At 41.3% G+C, this 12144-nt stretch overlaps 1 protein-coding gene across 17 annotated transcripts in view; it reads right to left on the bottom strand.

The window, feature by feature from the left end:
* Positions 1-12144, bottom strand: part of AAK1 (AP2 associated kinase 1) — a 175449-nt gene that overhangs the window by 112424 nt on the left and 50881 nt on the right. The window contains exon 1 of one of the 17 annotated variants that reach the window (XM_081264726.1): positions 1044-1251. The exons of 15 other annotated variants lie outside the window; for them this stretch is intronic. The gene's annotated coding sequence lies outside the window, so the exon portion shown is untranslated. Of the gene's footprint in view, positions 1-1043; positions 1252-12144 lie in introns of those variants that run through there. One more of the 17 variants, XM_081264725.1, reaches the window with a different exon arrangement.

The raw sequence follows: 12144 nt of genomic DNA, 5'->3' as shown, positions 1-12144 counted from the left end.
ACACACAAAAAAAATTCTAAGACTGATTTACCTGTATGTAGATAATGGGATTATGGGTATTTATTTTCTTCCTTATCCTTTTCTCTATTTTTAAAATTTCCTATAATGATGGTATGATTTTTTTTAAACTGGAAGAAAAAATGGGTGTTATTTTTAAAGAAAACTCTATCTTCCAATCCTGAGGAAGAATGTTATAAACCTCAAAAAAAAAGGACCAGGAGCACACTGGCACCTACCTAGGGGAAACTTTCTCTGCCTTTTGTGTAAAACTAAGTAAGGCCAGGATTAGGGTAAGGGAGTGAGGCACTTGCCTAAATGAACCTCAAGTTCCCTCAGAGAATCGCCAAAACGCACAGCAGTCAAGATAAACAATACTGCAATATTTTCTCAAATCCAAATTAGGGCAAAAAGAAATCCATGATAAACAAATTTCAAATTTTCAAATAAAGACAGTATTGGTATCGATTTTTTTTTCTTTTGTCTAAGGTTCCAATATGGCTAGGCACAGTCCTGTTACTGACCCTGTATTTATTTTAAATTGCACTCTCCCAGGTTCTGCCAGACCACAACTCCCACAAAACCCTCCTTACCCTGACTAGCCCAACTTCTCTGCCCAGTGACTTTCTTGGATTAAAAGAGAAAAAAATCCTTTCCATTCAGAAGACATACATTGAATGGCACTCCGTCACCAACTCTAAGGAGAGCACTAATCTTTTAACAGAATACCATTCTAAAATATTTATATATTGGGGCTGGGGATGTGACTCAAGCGGTAGCGCGCTTGCCTGGCATGCGTGTGGCCCCGGTTCGATCCTCAGCACCACATACAAACAAAGATGTTATGTCCGCCAATAACTAAAAAATATTAGTTTTAAAATTTAAAAAAAATATATTTATATATTAACAACTATACTCGAGCTTTAATGGAGATATAAACATATGATATACACATAAACATTCAAAAAGCAAGTGAATGAAAGTGAACTATAATAATTAGCTCAATTAGCCATACTTAGGGGAAGTTTATCAGGGCCTAGGCTCACCTGGTTACATAGTTGCACATACCTGAAAAAGAAAAGGAAAAAAAGGCCTCTACAGCCTCATTTTTACAAAACAAAATCACTGACCACAAAACATCACCACCCTAGACAGCAGTCTGAAAAATTGCTCTGGTAATAACAAAAATATAATCCAAATATCAGGGGGAAGAAACATACAACATAATGCTGCATGGCCTATTCCCCATCAGACCTCTACATCGTTCAGCTACTTTACAGCACATTTGTTTAGGACACATTCAAAAATAGCAGTGTGGAGATTCAGCTCTATGCCAAGCACTTTCACATGTATTATCTAATTGTATCCTCATGACAGCCCTGTGAGGCTGGTATTATTATACCCATCTTGCCAAAGGGGACCAACCACAGGTTCTACAAGCAGAATTCCAGCCTTTTGCCCAAAACCTGGGTGTGTGCCGAATGCTCTTGGCCTGTGCCCACCAGGCTTATTTCCTAAAGCCCACCCATAAAACATGCTTCAATCCTCCAGCACATTCTACTGTGATTTTCTCATCATGTTACCAAACTTCCACTAGAGATTCAAGTTCCATTTTATCAGTAAAGAAAATGAGCTACAGGGGCTGGGGATATAGCTCAGTTGGTAGAGTGCTTGCCTAGCCCCATGTAGTTATAGAGTGGGCCAGTGTGCAGTCCTGAGATCTAAGGTCTCCTGGCACAATTCACGCCCCCACTGAGGGAGAAGAGGTGTTCTAACACTCCTCCTATTGTGTTCCTATTAGGTTAAGCCCCCAACCCCCGGGGCGGAGAGAGGAATGACAATACAAGAGACTGCCAAGAACCTACTGGTACAATGGCCTTCAGCACATCATCCTTACTTTCCAGCACAGTGGAGATCATTTCCCAGAACAGATTGTGGAAGGGATTTCACCAACAAAGCTTGAGTTACATTTCTTCCTTCCTAGCCCTGACCCTTCTTCTCTTGACCTTTGTGTTTACTCTAACAACAGGGGGCAGAGTGCAGTCTATAATGTGCCAAAAAGGAGCCCAGGTACTGTCAAGACCGCTCCTTATCACCACCATGTTTGCTTCCACAGGAGGTAGGAGGGACCTGGACCAAGAGGCAGCACATTCCAATGAGGGCCAGCATTGTAAGCCAGGGAGGGATTGAGGATGAGGTTCTTAAATTCACCATCTGTATTCCTTTCACTTTCACTTTCACTAAGGCATCTTAAAAAATTGAGGCTTCTGACAACCTGATCTGAGTTGGCAGGGAAGGCTACAGTTGGAGAGGACAAGGATGTAGAACTTACTATGTTCCATACCCTCCTCCCTCAGGGCAGTAAAAGGGAACACAGGCAAGTAACCTCTCAGCTTTCAAGCAGTAATTAATTGCTCAAAGTCAAGGGTTTTCAATGAAGTGAAAAGCGGTAGCATTAGACAAAATCATATCATGAACATATCCCAATAGGGTTACATTAGTAAGAACGTGTGGTGGGGGGTGTGGAAAGTATTTCCTGTGAAATATTAAACAGAAAGATGCCTTGAGGCTTTTCTCTGATGCTGAGTATTAAGAGATGCTGACTATAGTGGAAGCCTGCAATTAATGATTCAATCCTAAGGAAACCTGAGAGTCCAACACTGAGGACATCGCCAATTGGCTCAGATTAGAGTTCAAATGCAAACAGATCCTGTACCTAAGTACAACACCTTCTCCCCACCCCACTGATCTACACAGCACAGCCACCCATTTTGTAAATAAAATTATTTTCAAGGTCAAAAGTATAATTTTACAAAGTCCCAACACTGAAAGGGGTTTCCACACCTCTCCTACTACTACCCCAAACTAGCAAGAGTTGTCAAGTCCTAAAAAAGTCTGAATGCACTCATCATCCCTCAAATGTCAAACTCCTCCCTCTTCTGAGTTCCCTGAATCTGTCCTTGCTTCCTTCCCTTTCCCTGTCTCTAGAGACTATTACTCCCTATTTCGGGACTTCACTCTAGTAATTGCCCCCCGCCTTGGATTTTCAATTGCTCCTCTATTCCACCAGTATTTAAACATGCTACAAGTCTCTCTGATCTTAGAAATAAAGAAAGAAAATCTTGTTGACCCTTTCTTGATCCAACTGGCCAGCACCACCCTTTCTTCTCTTCATGACCATGCATTTAAAATGCCTATTGTCTTTCTCCCTTTCCTTTTCCATGTTCTACCCCCCATCATTAAGAAACTTCTTAAAATGGGGCTTCTGCCCTCTCCCAGGTATAATATCTCTTTGCGGCTCAATCCAGGAAACACTTTCCAGGTGCCTCTCACATGGCAGCTGTGTAACACTTTTCACTGGTGACATTCTTCAAACACTCTTTCCTCTGGACTCCAAAGGGCAGTACATGCTCAGATTTTCTCCTACAGCTCTGTCCACTTCTTCATCTCCTTCAGAGCTCCTCATTTCTTCTGTTTCTTAAATGCCAGTGTGTCACAAGTCATCTTTGTTCCCTCTGTAACTGCTCTGTGGGTCCTGGGTGATCTCAACCCTTAAGCATCCCTTCACTATATTCATAACACTAACAACTCTCTCAAGAGGTCCAGGCCCATAATGACCTGAGCACTGTTGCCCCTAGGTCTCAATGGGCCTGATGGACATTTCCACTTGTTTTTTTGTTTGTTTGTTTGTTTGTTTGGTTTGTTTTTGGTACTGAGGGCATACCACTGAGCTGCATCTTCAGTCCTTTTTATTTAAAAAAAATTTTTTTTTTTTAGTTGTAGATGGACACATTACCTTTATTTTATTTTTATGTGATGCTGAGGATTGAACCCAGTGCCTCACACAAGCTAGGCAAGTGCTCTACCACTGAGCTACAATCCCAGCCCCTTATTTTTATTTTTTGTGACACAGGTCTTACTAAGTTGCAGACGCTGGCCTTGAACTTGTGATCCTCCTGTCTCAAACTCCTGAGTCAGTAGGATTACAGGCATGTGCTCTATTCATACCTGGCTCTATTTGTAATTTTCACAGGGACCCCAAACTTAGCCACAGATATCTCTTCATAAAACCTCCCCTGCTTCATCTCCTGTGTTTCTTATGACTGTGAATCTGACTACCATCTACCCTATATTCTATTTTCAAAATCTCCCTTTCCCAATATGTAATTAATCTTGATGATTTTTCTTCATCTCTTTCAAGTTCACTTACTTTGGCCATATTCACTACCTCTACCTTGTTTCAGACCCTCCTCACTTCTCTCATAGAATACTACAATTTCGAGCTGGGGGTATAGCTCAGTTGGTAGAGTGCTTGCCTTACATGCCCAAGGCCCTGGGTCCTAATCCCTAGCACCACCACCAAAAAAAGAATACTACAGAATACTACAATTTCTTGGTGTACTCTTAGAACAGAAACCTTTGAAGGGGGCTGCTTAACTCAGCGATTCACCTTTCTCTGGACATGCCCTCTCACTAATCAGTCATGTTTGTACTAAATAATACCATCAGAGACATCTGACCAAAGCTGGGACATTCAGATTTTTCTCCCAGGAAAGTTAAATGTGGTGTAAATCTGTGACCTCATGAGCTGGTGAACAGAGAAAGTACATCTTCAGTAAAACAGAAGACCAAAGCAGGAGCACACAAAACATAGAAGTGCCAGAGAAAGAGAATTCCTGATAGCCTCTTTCTTCATAATGTCAGACGTGTCCCAAGGGCCAGCAGCACTCTCAGCCCTCGACTTCATGGGAGATACTCCCCTCTTATCTTTTTCACATTTCCCTTCGTATTTCAGCTAATTAGGTAGTTAGCGGCCATGTGTCCACCAAGAGTCTTGGCTAATGCCACTCAGTTCTCCTCATGGTATCTCAGTCCCCATCTATAAAATATGAGACTGAATTAGATGAACTCTGAAGGCTTTGGGCATTCACACACTACATTTTTCAGGCAGAGAATGTGTTTTTCCCCCTATATTTAGAAAATGTGAAAAATACATGGTTACCTCTTACCTAACGACAGCCAAATGCTGTGTTTTTAATAATCAAGTTTTTAAAAGATGCTGAGCTTAAAAGCAAGTAAAAATAACCTATTTTTAACACAAATAAAGTGTTTCATTCTTATTAATTTTCAACCCATTTACCAAAACTGTACATTTTATGTATTTATTTAAAAAAAAAATCTCTGAATTAAAACATTTCTCTGCAATTTAGCAGATCTCATTTGGTACTCTGAAGGTGGGCCAGTCCATTATCAACATGTTTTTATGTTTTTTAACATAGTTAGAAAATAATTTTCATTTTTCATCCCTATACTATTGCAAAAAAAAAAAAATCACAATTGTTATGGTTTGGGTGTGTGGCATACCCAAAAATTCTTGTGTTAGAAAACGCACAAATTTTCAGAGGTGAAATGATTGGGCTGAGAGCCTCAACTTAAATCAGTGGATTAATCCACTGATATGGATTAACTGGGCAGTAAGTGTAAGCAGGTAGGGTGTGGCTGAAAGAAGAAGGCACTGGGGATGTGCCTTTGGTGTTTATATTTTGGCCCTAGTGAGCAGAACTGGCGTTCCTGTGCACTTGCACTCTGCCTTGCTTGCTCACACACTGGGCGGGCTCTCTCTCTCTCTCTCTCTCTCTCTCTCTCTCTCTCTCTCTCTCTCTCTCTCCCCTCTCTGCTTTCTGATTGCCATGTTCCAAGCTGCTTTCCATCTCCACACCCTTCCACTATGGTGTTCTGCTTCACCTCAGGCCCAGAGGTACGAAGTTGGCCATCTATGGACCTTTGAAACTATGAGCCAAATAAACTTTTCCTCTTCTAATTTTTCTTGTCAGGTTTTTTGGTCACAGCAATGAAAAAGCTGATTTATCTTTCATCCTCTCAACAGTTTCAAGATAAATTCATAAGCCACTTATTAATGTCCAACATACAAAGTACATATTACATTGCTGATAAAGTACTTGGTAAACAGCTAAAATGCTGATAAAGGGTCTGATTCAGTGGGCTGAGTGGGGTCTTGGGACCCAATTTTTTTATAAAGCCTCCCAGACACACACATCACCTGTCAGTTTGGGAAACTACTCGCCAGGGTTAGCATATATTTTAGGTCTCTCAAACAAAAAGTAAAAACTACAGTATACTGAGAATCCTTAAAATAGAATATTTCTTCATATTAAAAACCTCAGTGAGAGGAAAAGCAAAAGGAAGGAAGGGATGAACAGATGGACAGTGTATGTGTGACTAAATTAAACAAACTCCATCAATAGTCTGGGGTAAGAGAAGTGCTGAGGACGTCTGGCCATGATGGCTCTTTGTCTAGGGAGGAAGCTAATGACTACCAATGCCTATTCTCCTAAAAAGACTTGGTACTGGGGGAAAGTATTATATCCACATTTTAAAAGGCCATTCAAGACTGTACAGAAAAGATTCCTCTTTGCCAGATGTCTGCTCAAGCTAGTCTGAAAGTCAGGAGTCAGGAGAAAGAGGGAGGTCAGCCTAAGGTTGTCTCACATCACAAGAACTGGGGGTCAAAGGGAAGAGAGGCAGACTCAGCTGTGGAAATACAATTTTCTGTTCCAGAGTTTTTGCAAATGTACAGAAAAGAATGCTAATATCTTGAAACTTCCCTGGGGCAAGGAGGATACTGCTGCTGGAAGCTGAGACCCCAAAGAGAGTCCCACATCACCCTCCAGGGTTCCATCAGACCATGTGGTCACACACCCACCACAGTCCTGTGTGACTGCCGCTGCCCAGCACTCTTGGCAACATTTCAAACAAATCTTCACATGAGAGATAGCAGGGGGCAAAAGAAAGGACAAGGGTCCTGGAGTTGGGAGACCTAGTCCTGGCCCAAGTTCCACAAATGACAAGCTATGACGTTAAGCAAGGCACTACACTTTTCTGTTTCCTTATTGGTAAAATAAAAATGTTGTGAGACTGGATTAAAGAGAGGAAAATCTCTGACCTTTGGAGCTGGGTAGTTGCCATACTTTGGTAATTCTTCAGGGATACGAAACATGCAACATATGTGTTTCTAAATTCCATACAGGAATTCAATAATCAGTTCTTCAAAAGACAACACTACTTTCATGGCTAGCACCACCCTTTCTTCTCTTCATGACCATACATTTAAAATGTAGGAGTAAGCAATAGAAGGAAATAATTACAAGCAGTTCTCTGATAGCCTAACAGTAGGGGAAGGACCTGGCAAAGCACTCCTTCCTCAGGGAAGGAGAGGGGGATGGGCATTCTCTCCCGCTCCAATCACTCTTTGATTTCTCTGACATGGCCACATTTTCAAAATCTAATGGCAAAGAGATTTTCTGTTCAAGGGTCTTTTTTTTGGGGGGGTGAGGGGAAACTAGAGGTCGAACCCAGGGCCTCATGCATGCAAGGCAGGCCCTCTACCACTGAACTATATTCCCAGACGCTTTAAAGGGTCTCTTAACAAGTATTCAGAAAGTTGGAGAATTTCCTTAAAGCCACTTCCTGCGTTCATTGTCCAAGCAGTACTGGCAGTATCCTCTTGGGTCTCAGCCATCTGGCTGATAGTCCAAAGACCCCTTCAGCCTGGGTGCAAGACCCAGAAGCGGTCAGACACTCCCTTCACCTGCCACTGTCCACACATAGGAAGGTTTCTCATCTGATTCTTGGCCCTGAGGTAATTCAACACGTGCTCTGAGCACAGAGGTTTGTATTTCAATTCCAAGTTAATTTAGTTCCTTTCCACCTCCAAGATATGTAGTACAAAACACCCACTTTTTGGAGGCAGGGGTGGGGGTGGGAAGGAATGCGAGGATTGAACCCAGAGGAGCTTTACCACTGAGCTATACTACATTCCCATCCCTTTTTATTTTTTTATTTTAAGATAATGTCTCACTAAACTGCTTAGACCTTCCAAAGTTGCTGAGGCTGGCCTTGAACTTGCAACACTCCTGTCTCAGCCTCCCAAGCCACTGAAAACAACTACGTTTTAAATTTTTTTTTCTCTTTCTCTTGAGTAGAAGAATGTCTCAGTTGGTTCTCTAGGCAGATATGGAATCTAAATCTTTTTCTGACAGCCATCTTCACCTGACCACACCTTCCTAACACCAGAGTATATTCTACAGAATAATTAACCTTCCACTACTGCTGTCCATGCTAATGGGGAACATTTGCTCTGGAGCCCTCAAAAGTTGGTTCATTTTCCTCCCTGCCCTCAACCCACCAATCTTCAAGAAAAGCACCATGTTTCTAGTGCAGTTTACCTAGCACACATACACACACACACACACACACACACACACACACACACACACACCTGCTCCCTTAATGATCTAGCCTCCTCCTGGAAAAGCACAATCAGGGGATCCTAACCAGGCAGGCGTGACTCCTAAGCAGATGGCAGGCCTCATAATTAGGTCATTACATAATAACTTTTCTCTAACCAGCTTCCCCACACTTCATTCCAAGACTCTGGGTTGATGAGCCTTACACTGTGGTTACTTTAATTATAATTCGCTCTTGGGAACACAGTAATACCATGTTTTGATAAAAGGAAAGAAACCGGGTGAGAGAGTGTAGGAGAAATAAAAGTTGGAAGGTTGTTTTTAACCTTCAGTTTTGAGTAGTCCAGACTTGTACTGGTAACTTCTTTGGGGGCCTTAGTATCCCAACCTGTAAGAGACTCAAGCCAATCCCCTGGTGCAGTGGTCCATTACATGCTTCATGTGTAATTGTTACATCACATAATTGGACTTCTAAGGGATACCATATCATTTAAGTATCATGTGAGACTCTCAGCCACTCATCACTGAGCTAGGACTGAACACAGGTGCCACACAAACATGGAAGCTACTACTCTCAGTGACCTCCAACCTCAGACACTCAGAGACCTCATTTGCCTCAGAGAACTCTAATGTTTTCCACTCCACTTCCAGTGCAGGTTCCCCGTGCTGGAGCTAATTATTTTTCCTGGAGCTAATCATACTCTAAAAATCACCCAATACCAAAACCACCATTCTTAACAATCTTTTAGTTTTTACAGAATCCTGGGTATCATCCCTAGGTTTTATATGGACAATCTACAGCTTACAAAAGGTGAACTCATATATGATTTCATTTCCTTATTATAATAAACCTGAATTATCATTCTGTAGATTCAAAAACTGAGCCCCCCCCCATAAATGTTACCCAAAAGTTCACATAAAATTGAAGCAATAATTTAGGATTAAAAGAAGAGACTATTCTATTAAAGGGAAAGATTCGTGATCATCAGCTGACATACTACACAATGGCAATACTGAACTAGAGATCCGTGTCTCTATGCTACTCCTTACCCTCCAAGGAACTGGGCTTAACATTTATACTTTGGTCACCCTGAGTTTCCCAAGTTCTTATGCTGGCCTGGGACAGTGGCTGTGTTAGCCCCTGGTTTCAGTGGGCTGGCCTAGGGGCTTGTGCCTGTGCTCACTCAAATTCTTAGACAGCAATACCCAATGATACCTTCTTCAGAAGACCTGAATTAGTAAGGCCAATTGGATGTTAGGCTCTAAAACCCACTGAAAGTAAGAGAAACCAAATTTAAGAGTCACTTATCAAAAAAGTATGCTTGGAGGAGCTTTATATATGATGTGGCATGTGGTACAAAGAAAAGAGGAAGACCTTTAGGTCAGAAGGTTCCAAGGTTTAATCTAGCCAAAAAACTTACTTGTTTATGTAATCTTGAAAAAGTCACTCAGTTATTATCCATATTTTGCAGATGTGGAAACTCTCTGCCAAGGCTATTAAGAAGCACTATAGGAAAAAGTTTTAGATATATATATATATATATATATATAAATTTTATACACACACCACACACACACACACACACACACACACACGCTAGGCCCATTTTCATATATATATATATATATATATATATATATATATATATATATATATGAAATATATGAATATATACATATATATATGAAATATATGAATATATATATATATATGAAAAAGGGCCTAGCATAGTGCTGAGCTGCTGGGAAAAAACAACACTTCCCTACTAGCACCATAATCTGCCTGATTGGCAAAATGTACTCCTACCCCTGTACATCACTGCCCTGAGGAGTCTGGGGAAAACTCAGAAAAATATGCAGTGCAGTCTGCAAAAACACTGTGGGATGGACTAGAGGATTCTGAACTCATTAGAAAGCATAGCAAAGAGCCCAGGGTGATCAGCAGTGGGGCAGGTTCTGTCCAAGCACTGTATTTCTAAAATAATCATTGTGCAGCTTTTTAGGCCTTTTCCAGGTGAGATACTTAAAAATGAACTGAGAATAAAGCAGTCAACTGCAAAGCTGTGAGCTTGTGAACTTAAGGCAAAGTGGGTGGTTGAATACCAGGCTGGTAATGAGGCAGAAAGGCAGGCAGGAGAGTTCTGGCTCGGGGAGGCCATGGGCTTTGGAGGAGACTTACCGCAGTGTTAACAGGAACCGCTTACACAGCTTGGGGGATCTCAAAGAGGGCCTGGCAATGATAATATTCAAAAGGCTTAAAAACACAAAAGAAGTTGGGAAACCTAGGTACCAATTGTGGCTGTAACCAACTATGTGACCTTAGGCTAAAAACTCTTCAAAGGCAGTTAGAAAGTATTTTTTTTTTTTTGTATTTTCTGAATCACCTAAAATAATAAATAGCCAATCCTGACTAAGTACTGAAATGAAGGAGCACCTGGCTCCTGAGCTCTCTGGCCCTCAGTTTTCTCTCTTATATCGCAAAAATGTTTGGAAATCTTATCTCTAGGGCCACTCTAGAGCTCATATTCATTCCATTGTTCTTTACATGTACACAGTTTTTTACTCTAACAGCATATCAAAATCACCCTGCAAGTTTTAGAAAAGGTAGGTGTTTTAGTCCCCCATCCAGAACCCACTGGGATTCAGAATCCTTAGAGTGGTAGGTTTGGTTTGGCGGGCGGGCGGGGGGGGGGGGGGGGGGGGGGGAGGGGACTCCACAGGTGATCCTAATAGGTAGCTGGCAGTGAAAGTCAATGCACCAGGCTTCCAAACACAGTCAACTTTATGTAATAGAACAGTGGGGCTGAGTCCTTCTTCCATATCTTCTTTCTGCTAAAATCAGCAGCCTTCATTTCCGAGACCAAATCTGCCTCATTTCTAAGGAGTGAAGCCTTGGTGTTAGAAAAGGATTCAAATACTGGCTCAAATAATCAGTAGTAATGTGACCTGGGCTCACTTATAACATGAGCAACCACTAACCTACTTCACAGGGTGTGATGAAGAGTATGTGAGAAACATAAAGCACCTTGCCCATGTCCAAACACAGAAACACTCATCAAACGGGTATCCCCATCTCCCACCACCCCTTATTCCAACATAACAACCATCAGGTAGGTCTCTGACATCACCTGCACCTCCAGAAAAACTCTGGTTACAGAATTACTGATACATGATATACTCCATTTCCAGCAGTTGTCATGGGCATCTGGTTCCCTATACCTTATTTTAAGAAGAAAGACTAAACCCATTTTCTTCTTAACTAATGATATTCTATATGTTATACTGTAAAACAAAAATAAACAAAAAAGAAACCAACAATTGATGGCTTCAGGCGGTATAAACATCCAGAAATCCTAGTCATTGACTGGTCAAAGCAGGCCTCACCCTGAGTGCCTGTGACATCTGTGCATATCTAAAACCACCCTTGGGGCTGAGATAACTGTATGACTTTGTTACTCCTTAGTTCATACATTTGTTTTATATGATCTACCTCAGCCACATACTTTTTTTAATGCAGATTTTTATGATGTTTGTATTTAATGGGCTGAGCTTATTGAGTACACCTGCTTTATTTATTTTTATCAAATGACACATCTGATCTGAGGATCAAGGTTTTTACTATGGTTAAGACTATCTCCGTATATTATGTGGGAGAATGTTTTATAAGAGCTCAATCTGGATTCTCCAATAGAACGAATAAAGGAATCAAAAAGGCAGCCTCTGATTAAAAAAAAAAAAAAAAAGAAACCTTCTGCTGTGTTTTAGATGCCTTTTAGTAAAGGTAGAAGGCTAGGGGTGTAGTTCAGTGGTACAACACTTCCCCAGACATTCGAGGACCTGGGTTCAATCTCTAGCGCTGAACACACACAAAATAATACCT

This window comes from Spermophilus citellus (genome assembly GCF_964194105.1).
Source record: "Spermophilus citellus genome assembly, chromosome: 13".
Taxonomy (NCBI): domain Eukaryota; kingdom Metazoa; phylum Chordata; class Mammalia; order Rodentia; family Sciuridae; genus Spermophilus; species Spermophilus citellus.
The sequence above is the reverse complement of the archived record's forward strand: the minus strand, read 5'-3'. Positions and strand labels throughout refer to the sequence as shown.